The sequence below is a fragment of the Podarcis cretensis genome (genome assembly GCF_951804945.1).
Source record: "Podarcis cretensis genome assembly, chromosome: 16".
NCBI lineage: Eukaryota > Metazoa > Chordata > Lepidosauria > Squamata > Lacertidae > Podarcis > Podarcis cretensis.
In genome coordinates, this window is record NC_137186.1 from 6577442 (window position 1) to 6596786 (window position 19345).

A 19345-nucleotide genomic window follows, 5' to 3' on the forward strand; every position below is an offset into this window, starting at 1 on the left:
AAAGATCAAAGAGCTCTATGGGAAATGCACGGGATGCTGGTGATAGTGGTTGGATGGTAGCCGTAGTGACTCAGAGATGAAGCTGTGGGAGATCAATGTCTCCACATCAGCACCAGGGAGAACCATGCTGAGCTCCTTGCCACACAGATTTGTAGTACCCCATGCCAGCTGATAAATGGATTATTCATCACTGCTCATGTGGATTGAGATTTGAAGAATGGGAGTTCTCCAGGGTGGCTCATTTATGTGGATTTTCAGAGGGTCACTCTGATCTCCAGATTTGCCTTCCCCAATCTGCTGCCCACCCTGATACAGACATCATGGTAATAGGTGAAGGATTGTGGGTATTGAAGTCCAATAACATCTGGAAAACCACAGGGTCCTATTTCCGAAATCAGACAGGACACATATAGCTAGTGGTATTTTTAGGTAATTTCAGATTTTAGGTAATTTGGGCTTAATGGTGTTATGGTGTGTGAGGGGAGATCTTTAGATCAGGAGTGGTGAATCTTCTGCCATGTGGATGTTGTTAGACTCCAACTCCCTTCAGCCCCAAACAGTATGGTCAATGGCCAAGGGTGATGGAAGTTGTGGTTCAAACAATCTGGTGGGCATCACATTGGCTTCCACTGAGCTAAACCAGTGGAGGGATTTGGTATGTGTGGTCCTCTGTATATGACTCCAACTCCTTTGACCACTGGCCATTGGCTGTCCTACTTGGGGCTGATAATAGTTGGAATCTAACAGCTCTAGGAGGGCAAAAATTCCTCTGTTCCTGGGATAGACAGTACAGATGTAGGAAATGGTGAATTGAGATAATTTTAGACTCCAAACTTCATGGTTTCACAGAAAGGGGCAGCTCTTTAGTTTAGAGTCCCAGTCATCATGGACATAGGTTAGCGTGTCTATGTCTCTTTGTGTGTGTATGCACACACTCTAGTTAGAAGGATATGGGCATTTAAATGATAATAACCATCCAAAGCACATAATTTTTTCCCCCCAATGATACACAAAAACCAAGAAATAAAAAAGAAAAAGAAAAGAGCAAAAAAGAAAAGACAAAATTAAAAAAACGTTCAACATTTAAAATCCTAATTTTCAATAGCTTTCTTCCGTGACTTCCCCTCGCCTCCCCTTCTTGTATTCCATGTCCAAATATTTATTCAACAAGTTCTTATCCCTAATTTTTAACCCTAATTTATTATTATACTTAATTCAATTTATATATCAAGTTTTGACTTATATACATTAATCATTATGCTTAAAGACTTTTACTAAGGTCGACCCAATTTCCCTTACACAAATTCCCCTATAACAAAGCAAAAAAGAAAAAAACAGTAAAAAGAATCAAAATATGTTTATACACCCTTCGGATTCCCAAAACCCCTCCCTCCCTTTCCCGGTTTCAATCCCTAAACCATTGTCCATTAGTCCATCTGGTATCAGCCTGGATTCCTCACGTCAGAGGCTCTTAATTCCCTCTCAGCTCCTATCTGCCGGTTTTTTTGATAGTCCTTTGTGTTAACCACCAGATCTCGGAAGGGCTCTGTCCAAAAATGTCCATGTTCCTTCCAGCCGGGCCTCCATATTTAAAGGTGGAACTCAAAACTTGTTCCTTAATCCTTTTAGGTCCAAATGTCCCAAAATCTTCAGATCTCCACAGAGGGAGATCTTTCCATTCCTCCTTCTTCAATTCAAAACAAATTTTCATCATCCAATCCTTTTTTTCTTTTATATCAGTCTTGACAGGCCTCCGGCTCTCCTTTGCCTTCTGCACCTTTTCAGCCCCTCCTTCCTGCTGCTCCTGTTCCACAAATATCTCTTTTTCCACTTCCTCAAGTTTCCCAGGTTTTTTTTCTTGTTCAGCTGCCTGGACTGTAGACAAAACATGACTTTGCTCTACCAATTTTCTCACGAGAAAGGCAACCTCATCCAGATCAGCTAATAGCTTTCGGCCAATTTCCATTCTTGTAGTGTCCCTGAACCCCCTCTAGAGGGATTCTGGTTATTAAGTATTCCTTACACTTCCAGCCCAACAGTCCAGTTAAACTTGTTTCAATTCTTCTTTATTTTCAACAATTTATCACTATGTTGTAGCAAATGTAACCAGCAAGAATGTCAGAAACAAAGTTCTCTATTTTCTCCCACTTTGACAGCTAATTTGACAGCTGTCAAAGTCTTCTATGTCTCCTCAGCAGGCTCCTCTCGCGGATCACTCCCGGGTTTCGGAGGGGGGGAAGCTTTAGCTCTCAAAGTTGGCTCTTACCCTCCAGCACAATTACTTATACAGTCCATCCGTGTAATTAATAATTTAATCCAATAAAAATGAGATAATCTCTCGACCTTAATTATTTAGTCCTTGCTTCAGATTGTTTACAAGGCAGGGGAGACGGACTTCCTTTTTGCACCTCCCCCGCTCGTGCTGAATCCAAGAAAATTTTTAGTCCAATATCCAAATTTCCAAATTACTCACGGGTTGTTGAGATTTTAGTCCAAATTTTCAGAAGAAGAAGTCGGCGCTCTCCGTCGAATGGCATGCGGCTTCACTCGGCAGGGGAAGCAGAAGACTCACAGCACTGCGCCGCTCCCCGTCCCCCACTCCGCAGCCTTTAAAAAGGCTCCTTCGCGGGTCGGGGGGGGGGGGGCGCAAACGGCATCCAAAGCACATAATAGTTCAGCTTGTTAGAGCATGGGACAGCTGCATATTCCAGCATTGATGGGAGTTGGACTAAATGATTCCCAAGGTCCCTCCCAACTCTACAGTTCTATTCTTATAAATAACAATGGGTTAACATGTTATTAGGACGCAGGTGGCACTGTGGGTTAAAGCCTCAGCGCCTAGGGCTTGCCGATCGAAAGGTCGGCGGTTCGAATCCCTGCGGCGGGGTGCGCTCCCGCTGCTCGGTCCCAGCGCCTGCCAACCTAGCAGTTCGAAAGCACCTCCGGGTGCAAGTAGATAAATAGGGACCACTTACCAGCGGGAAGGTAAACGGCGTTTCCGTGTGTGGCTCTGGCTCTGGCCAGAGCAGCGATGTCACGCTAGCCACGTGACCCGGAAGTGTCTCCGGACAGCGCTGGCCCCTGGCCTCTTAAGTGAGATGGGCGCACAACCCCAGAGTCTGTCAAGACTGGCCCGTACGGGCAGGGGTACCTTTACCTTTACCTTTTAACATGTTATTGATTATATGATATATTCAGGGTTGTTTTTTCCATAGTCATAATTATTTTTATAATTACTTCACCACATTTCAAATTGGAAAAGGTCTTTCGGGTGGGTTAGAACCTGTGGAAAGGAGTTGCAGAGTTTAACTATCTGCTGCATGAATCTTCCAACATTCAGCTTTCATGAGTTCTAGTGTTATGAAACAGGAAGAAAAAACCTTTATCTTTCTACTTTCTTCATGCCATGCATAATTATATAAGTTACTATCATTCCATCATTTAGTCTTTCCCCCTACTAAACTAGGAAGTCCCAGATGCTGCAACCTAAATTTCCAAATTTGCATTTCTATATATAAATCGGCAGGTGCAATTTTATGGAGGTTATGGGCTTCCAGATGCTGCCAGCTTTCAACTTCCATCACTCCTTTTTAAAAAACTTCTTATTTATACCTTTCAAGTTTATACATTTCATTAGTTTTACAATCAATTTAACATTTCAAAGTTTGGCTTCCTTCCCCCTCTTTCTGCGGTTCCCTAAATTTATTTTTTAAATTTCTTCTGCAAATCCAAATTCATTTAATTTGCTCATTTAATTAGGTAAATGGACCCCTGACATTGAAGTCCAGTCGCGAACAACTATGGGGTTGCAGTGCTCATCTCACTCTACAGGCTGAGGGAGCCGGTGTTTTTCCACAGACAGTTTTTCTGGGTCATGTGGCCATCATGACTAAGCTGCTTCTGGCGAAGCCAGAGCAGCGCATGGAAACACCGTTTATCTTCCTTTCTACTTCAAATATATACTCTTATGAAACTGCAGGTTATCACAATAATCCTGCTAATGTTTTTATCTGTTTGCAATCTATCTGTAAATATTCAATAAACCAGGTAGAGCCAAACTTGGCCCTCTAGATGTTTGGGGACTACAACTCCCATGATCCCTAGCTAACAGGGATGCTGGTAGCTTCAAGAACACACACATAAATAAATTTCTATACAATTAAGGTAGTTCTGTCCCTATAACTCCCAAAAGAAAAGCTTCTGGGTTTTGTTTTGTTTTAACAAAAGTTATTTTCAACTTCCATCACTCCAGACCATTGGGCCAGGCTGATTGCTGGGGCTGATGAGAGCTGGAGCACTGCAAGTTTTCCATCCACATGGATAGCAAATCTAGGAAGTTGATCAAAGTCCTGGTGGGCCAGTATAGATTGGCCAGGGAAATGTACTCAGGTGGAAAGATCTAAGCTCAGACAAATCTGCCGTCGTTTTTCCATGTGACTCATCTGTGGAAGCGTACATAGTAAGTATGAGTTACTCCTTAGAAACATGACAATTATCAGTTGCACAAGATGTCGCCATTGTAACATATGAATTGGGCAATGAATTGTTGGGATGCATCAAGAGCAATTAGTGGTGGAGATAGAACTAATTGGAGGACCTCGCGTGAGCGAAACATGTCCAGTACATCTTGAGATGATCATCCACGCTGCGGACGCTATTAGCCACACTCAGAAAGCAGAAATTCTCCTGTGCTTCGGGATGAGGTCAGCTGAGCAATGTCGTCACCGTCAATTCACATGAAACATTGCTCACTCATTCTCTCTCTAGTTTTCTGGTGACTCCACCCCAATTTATAATAATAATAATAATAATAATAATAATAATAATAATAATAATAATAATAATAAGTTATTTATTGCCCACCCACCTGGCTGGGTTTCCCCAGCCAGTCTGGATGGCTCCCAGCAGAATATTAAAAATGTGATAAAACATCAAACATTAAAAGCTTCCTTAAATAGGGCTGCTTCTAAAAGTCGGATAGTTGTTTATTTCCTTGACATCCGATGGGAGGGCGTTCCACAGGGCAGGCACCACTACCGAGAAGGCCCTCTGCCTGGTTCTTTGTAACTTCACATCACGCAGTGAGGGAACCACCAGAAGGCCCTTGGAGCTGGGCCTCCATGTCTGGGCTGAGTGAAGGGGGTGGAGACGCTCCTTTAGGTATACTGGGCTGAGGCCTTTTAGGGCTTTAAAGGTCAGCACCAACACTTTGAATTGTGCTCAAAAATGTACTGGGAGCCAATGTAGGTCTTTCAGGACCGGTGTTATATGGTCTTGGCAGCCACTCCCAGTCACCAGTCCAGCTGCTGCATTCTGGATTAGTTGTAGTTTCCGGGTCACCTTCAAAGGTAGCCCCACGGAGAGTGCATTGCAGTAGTCCAAGCGGGAGATAACCAGAGCATGCACCATTCTGGAAAGACAGTCCGCGGGCAGGGAGGGGCTCAGCTTGCATACCAGGTGGAGCTGGTAGACAGCCGCCCTGGACACAGAATTAACCTGCTCCTCCATGGACAGCTGTGAGTCCAAAATGACTTTATCATCCTTCCAGTCTGATTCTTCCAGGGCTATTTTTCAATTCATTCATTGCCTTCCCCCATATGTTCAAATAAAATGAACAATAAGATGCACAATAAAAAACAAACAAGTGAGACACAGTGGAAAATAATACATATAACAAGAGGAGGGGTGTGTGTAGGGGTGAGAGCCAAGTTGTGTAGTCAGTGGCATAGCGTGGGGGGTGCAGGGGGGCCGGCCGCACCGGGCGCAACATCTGGGGGGGGGGTGCGCTCGCACTTGAGTGCCAAAATCCACGGGTTAGGGGGTGCAAATTACTTGCCTTGCCCCGGGTGCTGACAACCCATGCTACGCCACTGGGTGTAGTGGTTCAGAACGGTGGACTCATAATCTGGTGAACTGGGTTTGAGTCCCTGCTCCTCCACATGCAGCTACTGAGTGACCTTGGGCTAGTCACACTTCTTTGAAGTCTCTCAGCCTCACTCACCTCACAGAGTGTTTGTCGTGGGGGAGGAAGGGAAAGGAGATTGCTAGCTGCTTTGAGACTCCTTCGGGTAGTGATAAAGCGGGATATCAAATCCAAACTCCTCCTCCTCCTCCTCCTCCTCCTCCTCCTCTTCTTCTTCCTAACCTTGAAGTTACCAGAGCATAAACAACAACTCATTATAATGCAGATCTGACCTAATTCAACGAAATAGAATGGAGTGGCTGGAGCAGGAGAATACACACACGCACACGGTTTTTTGTGTGTGTTGGAACTCACCAGAATTCAGTTCTGGCACGTCTCAGGTGGGCGCCATTGGCATTATAATAAAGCAAGGGAGACATTCATGGTGAGTTCTGCCACCACTTTTTCTAGAAAAGTAGCACTGTATTTGTGTCACACACACACACACACACACACACACACACACACAGACACACATATATGAACCATTGTTTGCATGGGTCACTTCCTGTTCAGACTGTGGGTGGATCTACACACAGGGAAAAAAACGCTATAAATAAGTCAGAAATTTTATTGTTATAACAAATGAAAAAAATTGCTATGTAAAATCCTTTAGAATTTTCTTTTGCTCTCCAGCGCCATCTGGTGTTGCATGTTTATAACGCATTCAAAATACTGTTGTTGTTTTTTTACTATTGTAACTGAGTCCCAGGAAGCATTTTTTAAATATATTCAGGAATGGAAGGGAGAGCTACACATAAATAAATAAAAAATCAGTGGGAAAATCCAATATGTTAATGTAGCCAGAATTGGACGCAGTGTGTCCAGCCCCGGGGGGGGGGGGTATCCCCAAAGGCAGCTGCAAAGAGAAGAGTTTCCGCTTTTTCTAGCTCAGTTCTTAATGTAAAACAGTGGTGGGAAACCATATTTTTGAGGGCTGCGCTCTCTTCTTGGAAACTTTCTGTTGACCACATGGCAGTGGTGGGCAGGGCAAAAGTGAGCAGAGCTGTGAATGTAGGTTGTACCTTTGTACAGTAGACTAGTTCCTATCCACGCACCCATCCACCATCCAGGCACGCAAGAGACACTGGACTCAGCTACATTAGTCAAAAAGCAGTATTTTGAATGCATTAAAAACATGAAACACCAGATGGTGCTGTAGAGCAAAAATCTTTTCTATGAGATTTTACATAGTGGTTTTTCCCCCTTTTGATACAATGATTTAATTTCTGACTTATTTATAGTGTTGTTTCACACACACACACACACCATGTGTAGACCCACACATTGTCAGAATTCAAGGACACATTCCAGTGAGGCAAATACATTCAAGGCAGATATGAAGTTTTGCTGGTGGGGGATGTAGGGGTGGGTGGTTTTAGGAGAGTGAGTATGGCTGGGGAGAGGGTGTGGCCTTAAGAGAGTCCTGAAACCTGTTAGGTGTAAAAGGCAAAAGATTTATACGATCTGAGGAGAAGCCAGAGTAGGTTAAAGAATATTAGGAACTGATTTATAATGAGTTGAAAAGATTCCCAACAACATTCCCCAAAGACCAGAGGTCTTTCTGTTAGGAATAGTTCAGAATGAAGTTACCAGGGGTCAGAAAATATTTTTTTATATATTTATGTACACAACAACGGTGACTTGAATTTTGTTAGCCCAAAGATGGAAAGTAAGGGAAGACCCAAGTAAGGAAGACTGGCAGCTCAAGATGATAGAATTTACAGAACTAGCAGGTTTGACATATAGAATAAGAAAGCAAGGAGTGTATTTATTTAAAGAGGAGTGGAAAATCTTTGCTGAGTATTTGGAAAACAACTGTGTAGAGCTGAAGACAGTGGCAGCATTAAGATAAACTCAACAGCGTGATTAATATTTGAATGATGTAAATTGGAGAACTGACTAGAATGGGTACAATATAATATGAAGGAATGATAAGCAAGTTATATGAAACATGGAAGGAGAAGGGGGAAGTCATTGGATATATGGTATTATGTAAAATGTTTATTTTGAGATGTATAATTTAAAAACTTAATAAAAACTAATATATATATTTTTTTAAAAGGAGAGAATTGTTAGGAGTTTCCTCTTATTTTCCTTGCAGAGTTACACCTCACAGAGTGGTTTAACGTTCAATTCTAATAAAATAACTTTGTAAGAAATTTTATTAGAATGGGGGGGGGGGATACAGATACCTTTTTAATCAAAACTGGATACCTTTTTAATCAAAATTGGATACCTTTTTAATCAAAACTGAATCATTAATCTAAACAAAAACATAAAGAAAAATTGGAGAGAACTGAAGGAGCCAGGAGAGATGGAATTTTTTTTTTTTTTGGAAGTGCTTTTATTTTGTTGCATGCATAATTGTTCAAAGGATGAGGATAGTAACAGCAAATTAAGTCCACACAAAAGATCTCCAATAAATATCAGCACCAATAATATATCTCCAATAAATATCAGCTTTCAACAAAGCACAGCAAATGCTAACATTTCCCATGAGCGAGAACACTTTATTTCGCAAGGACTACAAAACCCATGCTTCAGTGTGTGGAGTAGCTTATGCACTGTGAGTCCCAGTGGCATGCGGTGAAATTTTTCATGGGAGAGCAAGGCCAGCTTGCGAGTGTGATGGTGTGTGTGACGTCACATGTGTGACCATTGCACCTCCCTCCCTAAGCCAGGCAGAAGCTTCCTGGGTTCTGGGAAGGAAGCAGCCGGCCTCTGACAGGATGCTGGAACCCTGTTGCCTTCTTCCCAAAGTCGGGTGGATTTTGGGAAGGTGGTGGGAGGGCTCTTGGACCCTTTAGAGGAGTAGCCTAGTCTCCCTAGTCCACTGACCGCATGCCGCAGATGAGTCCCATACTTCAGTGTGGCCTTCAGCAAATGCCACCATACTGGCTGAATCTCAGCGGGTAAAAGCCAAATCGAAAGGTCTTTCCACGTTTCTGATAGACCGCTGGGCTTGAAAGCAGCCGAATTCTCCAGGAAGGTGGAGCAAAATGATCAATTTCTTAAGACGCAGCTAGGTGCACATGAATTTGGCCTTACAAATTGGGAGCAAATCATTACTAAGGAAGCACACAGAATATTGTGTGCCTAATTTAAACAGCCGGGAATTAACCACAAAGGTCTTCCTGCCTTAGAGGGAACAGGGGTCACGGGGACCACAAGAAGGAAGGAAAGTAACAACATTTCTAGACAGATGAAAAATGTCCTCGTGAGCCCCTTTGCCTTTATCTATATTTGTAGCTACTTCTTCAGAAGATGTGGTGGCGCTTGGCAGACTTGTTGTATCTGGCAGATCTCGGGCTCTCCAACCGGTGTGTAGGTCTGCTGAGGTGGTGGGCAGCATGCCTGGGCTGGAGGGCAGTACTGTTGGACGGGAGGGCAGTACTGTTGTGCCGGAGGGCAATATTTCTGCTGAGGCGGGCAGTACTTTTGTACAGGAGGGCAGCATTTTTGGACTGGAGGGCAGTACTTTTGGGCCGGAGGGCAGTACTTTTGGGCCGGAGGGCAATATTTCTGCTGAGGCGGGCAGTACTTTTGTACAGGAGGGCAGTACTTTTGGGTGGGAGGGCAGTACTTTTGGGCCGGAGGGCAATATTTCTGCTGAGGCGGGCAATACTTTTGTACAGGAGGGCAGTACTTTTGGGCGGGAGGGCAGTACTTTTGGGCTGGAGGGCAGTACTTTTGGGCTGGAGGGCAATATTTCTGCTGAGGCGGGCAGTACTTCTGTACAGGAGGGCAGTACTTTTGGGCGGGAGGGCAGTACTTCTTCGCTGGAGGGCAGTACTTCTGAGCAGGAGGGCAATACTGTTGTGCAGGGGGACAGTATTGCTGCGATGATGTACCACAGCAGTCCACCGCAGAGCTGGAGCTCACAGAGTGACAGGGGTCATATGATGCTCCCGAAGGAGCACACGATGGCTCGGAACACACTGATGCGCCATAGTCATCACAGGAATCTTGATCATCTCTATACTGTGGAGGATACATCTCCTGGGAGTATGGACTAGACCTGGGAAAACACGCAAGAATTATTATTATTATCATTACGACTACTGCCACCGTTCTGTTGTTGTTGGTCTTGGAAATATACCTCCACTATAAGTTTCAGAGCTGATTACAAAAGCAAATGAAACATTTAATACACAAGCTTTAATGCACAGATTAAAACGGGAGTAGGCAACCTAAGGCCCGTGGGCCGGATGCGGCCCAATCGCCTTCTCAATCCGGCCCGCAGAGGGTCCAGGAATCAGCATGTTTTTACATGAGTAGAATGTGTCCTTTTATTTAAAATGCACCTCTGGGCTATTTGTGGGGCATAAGAATTCATTCATTTTTTCCCTTCAGAATATAGTCTGGCTCCCCACATGGTCTGAGGGAAGGCTGAGCCCAAGGTTGCTGCCGCCTGGATGAAAACATCAAAACACAGAACACAAGAACAGCATTCACACACCCTCCAATGCTCCTATTTTCCAGGGACAGTCCCAGATTTAGAGAAGCCACCTCGGTTTCTGATTTCAACCCAGAATGCCCTGCTTTCCCAGCTTAAAGGTAAAGGTAAAGGTACCCCTGCCCGTACGGGCCAGTCTTGACAGACTCTGGGGTTGTGCGCCCATCTCACTTAAGAGGCCAGGGGCCAGCGCTGTCCGGAGACACTTCCGGGTCACGTGGCCAGCGTGACATCGCTGCTCTGGCGAGCCAGAGCCGCACACGGAAACGCCGTTTACCTTCCCGCTGGTAAGCGGTCCCTATTTATCTACTTGCACCTGGAGGTGCTTTCGAACTGCTAGGTTGGCAGGCGCTGGGACCGAGCAGCGGGAGCGCACCCCGCCGCAGGGATTCGAACCGCCGACCTTTCGATCGGCAAGTCCTAGGCGCTGAGGCTTTAACCCACGCTTAGGACGTCCCTATTTTCATCAGAGAAATGTTGGAGGGTATGCATTCATGGTACAAAGGACTCCTGAAATAAAACTATTTTAAGCTACCATCTGAAGCTCAGCAAAGGATGGTTCCTGCCTGGTTCCTAACAGGAGGGTATGGACCCACAGCACTGAAGGCACAACTCCTCACTGACATGAGACATGCTTCTGATTTAAGTTATTTGTACTGGTATATGGCATAATTAAGTGGTGCACATCAAACTGAAAAAGCATGCAATGAATAAGATCAATCAAACTTATTAATAAAAGCAGAAAATGTCCTTCAAATGCTTGCTCAAATTGGAAAGTCTTTAAAGAAATTGTAGTGCTCTTGGAAAAAAAAACTTTCTGACACTTATTGGGGGAAAGGGTTCTGCACCCTTTTTCAGCTGCCCCTTCTGTTAATACATTGTTCCACCCAGTGCTTTTTTTCCTAAAAAAAAAAAAAAAGTTTAGGGGTACTCTCGTTTTGACTCAAGAAAATCACCATTTTATAGTTCAAATCAGGAAAAGTTAATAATAATAATAATAATAATAATAATAATAATAATAATAATATCTTTATTGTCATTGCCCCCTCTCGGGGACAACGAAATTACTTGGCTGCTCCATCCACCCAGGTAGGGCACTCCACTCAAAATCAGAACAACTATAAAAACACTAATTAAAACAATATCGTATAATACAGCAAGGAAGATTAGATGACTTTCAAAGTCCAGGTTTCCCATTCAGGGCCGAGATCGCTCTGGAGAAGAAGCTGTTCTTGAGACGGCTTGTTCTTGTCTTCATCGTCCTGTATCTCCGTCCCGACGGCAGGAGCTCGAAGAGACAGTGACCAGGATGCGATGGATCTTTTACTATGTCCAGTGCCTTCCTATGGCACCTTGTGGCATAAATCTGCTCTAAGGTGGAGAGTGGGCAGCCAACAATGCTCTCTGCTGCCTTCACAACTCTGCACAACCCCATCCTGTCCTGGGTAGTACAGCTTCCGTACCACACACATAAGCCATAAGTGAGCACGCTCTCAATGGCACAGTGACAGAAGGCAAGCAGCAGTTTCTGCGGAAGATGGTTTTTCCTTAGGATTCTCAAAAAGTACAGTCTCTGCAGCGCCTTCTTCACAAGCCCCCTTGTGTTGACACTCCAGGACAGATCCTCTTGTAATTCAATACCCAAAAATCTGAACGTTGTTACCCTCTCCACACAGACCCCATCAATCAAAAGTGGCTGGACATTGCTCTTCTGTCTCCTGAAGTCCACCACAAGCTCCTTTGTCTTAATGGGAATACAGTAAATGGACAAAAGTACAAAGAATCACAAAATCTTTACGGGTATGCGTACGCCTGCGTACCCCAAGAAAAAAAGCACTGGTTCCACCAACAGAGTGAAGGATTCAGGAGCAAAGTTCTTGCTTTACATCAAGAGTGGGGTACCTCAGGCCCGGAGTGGAGGGAATGCAGCCCTCCAAAATCAGAGGTTTCTACACAGAAACACACATCATACCCATGTCTCCATCCTTCATCTAGGCAAGCAAAAAGCATTTTTCAGCCTAACGGCAAGTTCAAGCTTAGGAACGCTACTCTATGAAGGCATACAGGAGAGCTGTTGAGTTGGGGGTGGGTGGGTGGCCCAGAGAGGGTTTTGAGGGCCACACAGAGAAACCTGGAAGGCCACTTCTTCCTCCTCTGGGCCTGACGTTCCCCATTCTTAATGCAAAGGAAGATCTTTTCCCCTGGATCCTTCACCTTTTCAGTGGAACAGTGTAAAATCAACCAACTGGAGCAGTTGCAGCGTAGCGTGGGTTGTCAGCACCCGGGGCAAGGCAAGCAATTTGCGCCCCCTAACCCGGGACAAGGCAAGTAATTTGCGCCCCCTAACCCGGGGCAAGGCAAGTAATTTGTGCCCCTAACCCCTAACCTGCCGCCGCTGCCAGCTTCTTCTTGCTGCTGCCTGGGCTGGGGTATTTACAGTAAGGTAGCCACGGTGGCAGCGGCGGGTCCATGTCAGGTGATCTGAGGTGAGTTGCCGCTGGCGCTGCCGCCCAAACGACGCCGCTTGCCCGGAGGAGGAGGAGGGCAGAGAGGCGAGGAAAATGCAACATGGCCCAGCAGCTGCAGCAGCAGCGGCGGTGGCGGGGCTGTGAGGAGGGGCTGCCTGGCGCGCCCTGTGCAGCCATGACGCGCGGGGACCGCGGCGAGCGCTGAGAGCCGCTGCCTGCCGGACGCCTTCAGCCCAGACGCGCGCACAGCTCGTCGGTTCTGCGAGACATGGGGCTCTGCTACAGCCTGTGCCCGAGGCTCTTCGGCGACTCCGGAGGCGGCGAGCGCGCCCCCCCCCCCCCAGATGTTGCGCCCGGTGCGGCCGGGCCCCCCTGCCCCCCCACGCTACGCCACTGAGCAGTTGGAACAGGTTGGGGTACAGAGTTTCCCATTAAGCATCTGAACCAATTGTAGTGCTCCCACAGTAATAAACAGGTACATTATTATATTGTTGCACAAGCTATTAGTAGGAAGGAATGGAAGATGCACCATGCTCAGCAAATTCCTTCAGAGAATATCGTATTGGCCCCAATATAAGCCGCACTTCAATTTTTCACGGTCGGAACTTGGGAAAAACGTGTGGCTTATATTCGGGCCGATACAGTATATTCGGCCAAAAATGTATCCATCTGGCTCAAGCAATTGAGTCAAAACTAGTGCTGAGTGAAGCCCTGAGTTTCTTCTGGGTTTCTCATGTTCCCCAATTCATGTTCAGTTCTGCAATTTTCACATCAGTTTGTAATTAAGATTATGATTGCTAGGCCTCATGAAAATTCATCAGAATTTTATTACAAATACAGGGTGCTGTTTCGCCAGGGCATTCCTTGCAAGGAACAAGCTGGCAAAGCAGTCTTGCAGCCCGCAGGATTGAATCTTGTGGTCACCAGCCAGATTCCTTTCATACTTTGGCCATATTGTTGTTATTGCTGTTGTTATTGCTATTATTATTATTATTATTATTATTATTATTATTATTATTATTTAAGGCATTTGTACCCTGTTCTTCAGCAAAAAATGTTCCCAGAGCAGCTTACATACAATCAAAATAAGACAGTCCCTTCCCCCAGGATTACCATCTAAACAAAAATTTAAAATATTAAAAATAGAAAACAGCACACAAGGGAAAGTGCACTGGGAGGGAAGAGGAAAACAAAACTCAGAAACCAGTTTCTAAACAGTTGCTCCTATAATGACCAAATTCCAGCACAGTTCAGGGGCAGGAGGTGCTTGATGGAGCTGGGCCTTCAGCAAAGCTGATGAAATGAGCCCTGCTTCCTATCTCACCCACTGAGGCAGCCTAATGGAATGTCTGTCCCCAGGTGATAGCTGAGATGAGAGGAGAAGGCCTGCTGGATTCGGCCTGTCACAGCAGAAATGATGGAGCGAGCTTTGCTTCCCAGCTCTCCCACAGCACAGCCCTACCGAATTCCATTTCATAAGATTCAGAACACCAACACTCTTCACTCCATGCCACCCAATGAATGGCACATATGAAAAAAGGAATTTCAACCCAGGTCCCTCCTTGGCTGGAACCCCCCAACCATCTTAGGGATCCTGATCCCTTAAACCATGTAGTCGTTACCTAGCAAGATGCCTTATACAGTGGTACCTTAGGTTAAGAACTTAATTCATTCTGGAGGTCCGTTCTTAACCTGAAACTGTTCTTAACCCGAGGTACCACTTTAGCTAATGGGGCCTCACACTGCCACGGCCAAATGATTTCTGTTCTCAACCTGAAGCAAAGTTCTTAACCTGAGGTACTATTTCTGGGTTAGCAGAGCCTGAAATCTGAAGTGCCTGTAACCTGAAGCATCTGTAACCTGAGGTACCACTGTACTCAGTGCTATTTTTCTAGAAAAAGAGGTGCCAGAGTTCTCAATGAATGAAGTTCACTTAAACAGTGGTACCTCAGGTACACTGACGCTTCAGGTTACAGACTCCGCTAACCCAGAAATAGTACTTTGCTAACTGTAATGGCAATGGCACCCACCTGAGAGTGGCAGGAACTGAGTTCTGGTGAGTTCCTTCTGAAAAAAGTTCTGCTTATACTGAGTCAAACCTTTGGTCTACCTATCTAGCTAAGGATTGCCCACACTGACTGGCAGAGGGTCTCTAGAATTTATAAATCATTCTTAGATGCTTTTAACTGAACATGTCAAGGGACCAGACCTCGGACCTTCCACATGAAAATCTTTAGAGCTGAGTCCTAAAATAAGATTCCAGTCCTCATGCATTCTAAGGGAAGGTCTGATTTAAATAGGAATACAGGAAGTTGCCTTACACCAGATAGCTAAAGTGAGTGGCTGTGGGTCATCAGGCTTTGGGACAGAAGATTTCCACAGACTTTCCTGAAAGCACTGGGGATTCAACCTAGGAGCTTCTGAGGGAAGAGCTGGTGCTCTGTCACTGAATTGTGGCTTTTTCTCATTGGGAGTCCTCAGTAACAAATTCAAATTAATTCCCCATTTGTCAAAGGGAGCAGAAGGTTAAGCTGTGCTCAACCACAAGTAGGTGACATCATGGCTTCACTCACCTGAAGCCACAAATCCCTTAAACCACAACTTAAACCAAATCCCTTAAACCACAAAGCCGTTACAGGTTGTCAGGGATTGGTTGGATGACAAAGAGTGGCGGGAGGCCCAGATGAGGAACTCCTTAGGGAAGCCGAAGAAGAAGAAGAAGAAGAAGAAGAAGAAGAAGAAGAAGAAGAAGAAGAAGAAGGGGGAGAAGGAGGAGAAGGAGGAGAAGGAGAAGGAGAAGGAGAAGAAGGAGAAGAAGAAGGAGGAGGAGAAGAAGAAGAAGAAGAAGATCCCAGGGGAGTTGTGGTGGGACCCAGAAGACAGATCAGAAGGAGGGAGGAACCTAACAGGTGGAAGACACAGAAGGCTTGAGTGAAGAGTGAAGAAGGCAGGGAGTTCTCCAAGGACAGGGCTGGGTGCAGAGGGACCCACTCGGAGAGCAGGGTCTGAAGGAGAGGACAGGGAGAGGTCAGATGCTGCCTGGTCCCTCTGTCTTGAACTCCCCTTCCCCTTTGACTCTGAGGTCATGCAGAGCATTACACGTAGCTAAACAGAAAGTTAGAAAAGTCCAAGGAAGGGGCCCCTCCTTCCCGAGAGTTTCTGTCTGCATGGAAGATGTCTGGAAGAGGAGGGGTCCAAGGAGGGGAGATGCCATGTGTTGGGTATTTGCAGTATGGTAGCGCTGCAGAGAGCTTGCTGGGGAGATCATGCATTAAAAAGAAAGGGACTCAAAAATAACTTAAGGTTTTAATTACGAAAAAACAAAAACTCCTTATACACTAAATACATTAACAACAAACCAGACCCAACCACCAACCCAACCCCCAGGGTAATGGGAGAGCTAGGTGCTGCTCCTTATATACTACATGCAAATGCTGACACACCTTAATCAACGCAACTCAGCAGCACCTGCTATGTTTCACAGCTGTAAAGCTGGGTCTCGTTATCTTGCTCTGGCCCTTGCTCTGGCCCCTTAAAGACATACACATTGGGTGGAACAATGATGAACCTTTACATTTAAAGTAACCATTCAACACCATGAGCCAGTCTTGGCAACATCTTCACGGAGGCAGCCATGCCAGAGCGATCTCCGTTTTATACTAATTTCCTAAATAAAACAGCTGACTTTACTTCGAGGCTCTGAGACTCCCTTCTGACCCGTTGATGAAGTTGCTCCCTTGTCAGCCCCCTGACAAGGGTTGGCACCAGCCAACGGCATCTCTGGGCATCTGCTAGAGCCCTATCTCCTCATCTGTCCTGCATGCTGAGGCTTCCAGGTTCAGTCCCTGGCATCTCTAGATGGAACTGGGTGAGAGCTGTGCCTCATGAAGAGCCACTGCCAGTCTGTGTAGGCAATACTGAGATAGATGGAGGCAATGATCCAACTTGCTACAAAGTAGCAAACTTCTTATGGTCCTGTGCTGGAGAATGGCTGGTGCTGCACACCACCTCTTGTGAAGACTTCGAGGCAGCATTGCTGCCTTCAGCTGGGGAAACAGAGCATGGTGATCATGGATGATAGCCATCAATAGCCCTTCCTCCACCAATTTGTCTAATCCTCTTCCAAAGTCATCTCGGTTTGGGGCCATCACTGCCTCCTGTGGAAGCGAGTTCCATAGTTCAACCATGCACTCCATCGTTCCTTGAATCTAACACGTCTGCTCTGAACAAAGCACTTGGTTGACTACATCCCAGGTGTCTTTTTAAAAAGCATTCCACCCATGGATGTCAATGACATAGCCTTGAATGACTTACCCAATAGCCTGGTAATCGTCTGTGGAGAAGACCTGCAGTTATGATAGAGAACAGTGCCAAGACGATGGCCTTTTATCTGGTTCTGGAATCACCCTCTTATGATTGGGCTCTTCATTTCCTGAATCACTTCTAAAGGAGAGAAGACGAGATGAATTCAGAATCGCCTGGTCACCCTTCTGGACGCATAGCTCTTGACTTCGTCACCTTCATTTTTTCTCTTATGCCTTGCCAGCTTGCATGTTGATCAGCTGGAGGCTATTAGGACATCTTCCCACCTACCAATAAGAGATGAGAAGGAGCAGGGATGATGTAAGAAGCATGCCTAAGGGTGTGGCAGAGATGTGATTAGGCGAAAAAGACTTCTGGTTCTCAGTCTTGTGACAGGGCAGCAGAACAATAGGAAATGATGGATAATGCTGATCGGAACGCATTGTGAATGCAGTTACGATGGACTTATTGCTGGGCATGGCCATGCTCACAAGGCTGGCACATGCCATTTGGAGATCACATGCCATGTGGATGTTCTACAAGAGCAGAAGACATCTCCTAGTATATCGAGAACCACTCCATGTTCCAGAAAATAGTCTATGGGCTCCACAATGGGGGAATTATGACACCCATCCTGAGACCCTCTAGTGCCGTGATTCCCAATGTGGGACACATGCCCCACAGGGGCGCAATTTAATTTTTAAGGGGGGGGCAATTTGAGAATGAGTTATTACCAGTTAATGGCCTTTTAGGCTTCCTCCACATGAATAGAAGTCCACTTTTTGAATAAAAAGAATTATATGTCATGGGGGGTGCATCAGGATTTTAGAGATACTTAGGTGGGGCATTGTGCTGGGCCCGGGGGTAACCCATGAAACACGGTCCAGGACCGGTCCAGAATTCGAAGGTTCCACTGGGAGTCAGTCCGACAGGGCCAAGGCAGGACACGAGGCAGGAAACCAGGCAAGGACAGGTACAGGATCTCAGACAGGATCTAGCATACAGCAATGTTGCTCCCACAACCTGGGGCAGGGTCCAACAGCCTTCTGTCTTTGTTGGGGTAATGGCCGGTCCTGATCCCCCAGCGACCGACCTCCCTGTTTTGCCCGAAGGCGAGCACTCCTCCTGCAAGTACTCAGGTCTCTCCTTCTCTCAGACCTCAGTCTCTGCAGCTCAGGAGACGTTGGTGGGTTACTAGACCCAGGGGCCACCTCAGCCTTCCCTGACCCAACCGGTAGTGGAGCAGCTGTAAGTGATGGCCCAGCTGAAGGCAATGGCATAATCCCCGCATCTGGAGCCAGGGCAGGCTCAGGCCCCTGACTCAGCCCAGCTGGTATTTGTTGCAGGGAAACCTGTGCAGACTGGGGCTCTTCAGGATCAGGCCCCAGACTTGGTTTAGATGATGCCTGAGGCAAAGGATCCGGTGCAGCCCCAGTCTCCTCTGGTTCTGAGTCTGAGCCCGAGTCCCAGGCCATCACAGGCATGGCCAAAAAAAGGCTGGGAACCACTGCTCTAGTGGGTGCCACTCACATTCCACAGGGATGGACAATTCAGGACAAATTGGTTAAATCATGGAGTTCTCTCCATTGAGATGTTGGATGGCCACCAACTTGGATGACTTTAAAAGGGGATTAGACAAAGTCATGGAGGATAAAGTGATTGATAGTCGATAGCCATGATGGCTATGTTCCTTCGAATACCAGTTTCTAGGAATGAGAAGTGGGGAGCGTGTTTTTGAGCTCAGGTCATTCTTGTGAGCTTCTCCTGGACATCTGGTTACCCACTGTGGGGAAGAGGATGCTGGGCCATTAGTCTGTTCCAGTAGGCAACCTCTTGCATCCTTTTCTTATACCCCTTAACTCACAAACATGAACCCACTTTGTCTAACAACTCCTCCTTCTTTCTGCTTTCCTCACCATCAACAACCCCATCTTCCGAAGGGCTTGTGCACTGAGCAGTTGTATGTCCATGACCCAACACCATGTAAGCCAATTGCTCTAGAAAGCTCATTTCAGCCAGTGGAGGGCAGAGCTCTCGCTGCCAACAGCTATGGTGGTTTCAAACACTTGTTTCCTCCAAGTGTGCCTTTCTTTTTTCATCTTTGTCAAGATTATTAGATTTGGGGGTGGAAAACTGACAAGCTTCTAGTTCTTC

At 46.0% G+C, this 19345-nt stretch overlaps 2 long non-coding RNA genes across 2 annotated transcripts; both read right to left on the bottom strand.

Moving 5' to 3' along the window:
- Positions 1-9970: 9970 nt before the first annotated feature.
- On the bottom strand, positions 9971-17372 carry LOC307205912. Its single transcript, XR_013834185.1, has 3 exons — positions 17204-17372; positions 10988-11112; positions 9971-9983 (listed from the first exon to the last, which is right to left on the bottom strand). It is a non-coding gene; the product is annotated as an uncharacterized lncRNA (long non-coding RNA).
- LOC307205300 lies at positions 11432-12162 on the bottom strand. The gene is made up of 2 exons (XR_013833975.1): positions 11538-12162; positions 11432-11496 (listed from the first exon to the last, which is right to left on the bottom strand). It is a non-coding gene; the product is annotated as an uncharacterized lncRNA (long non-coding RNA).
- Positions 17373-19345: the final 1973 nt, after the last annotated feature.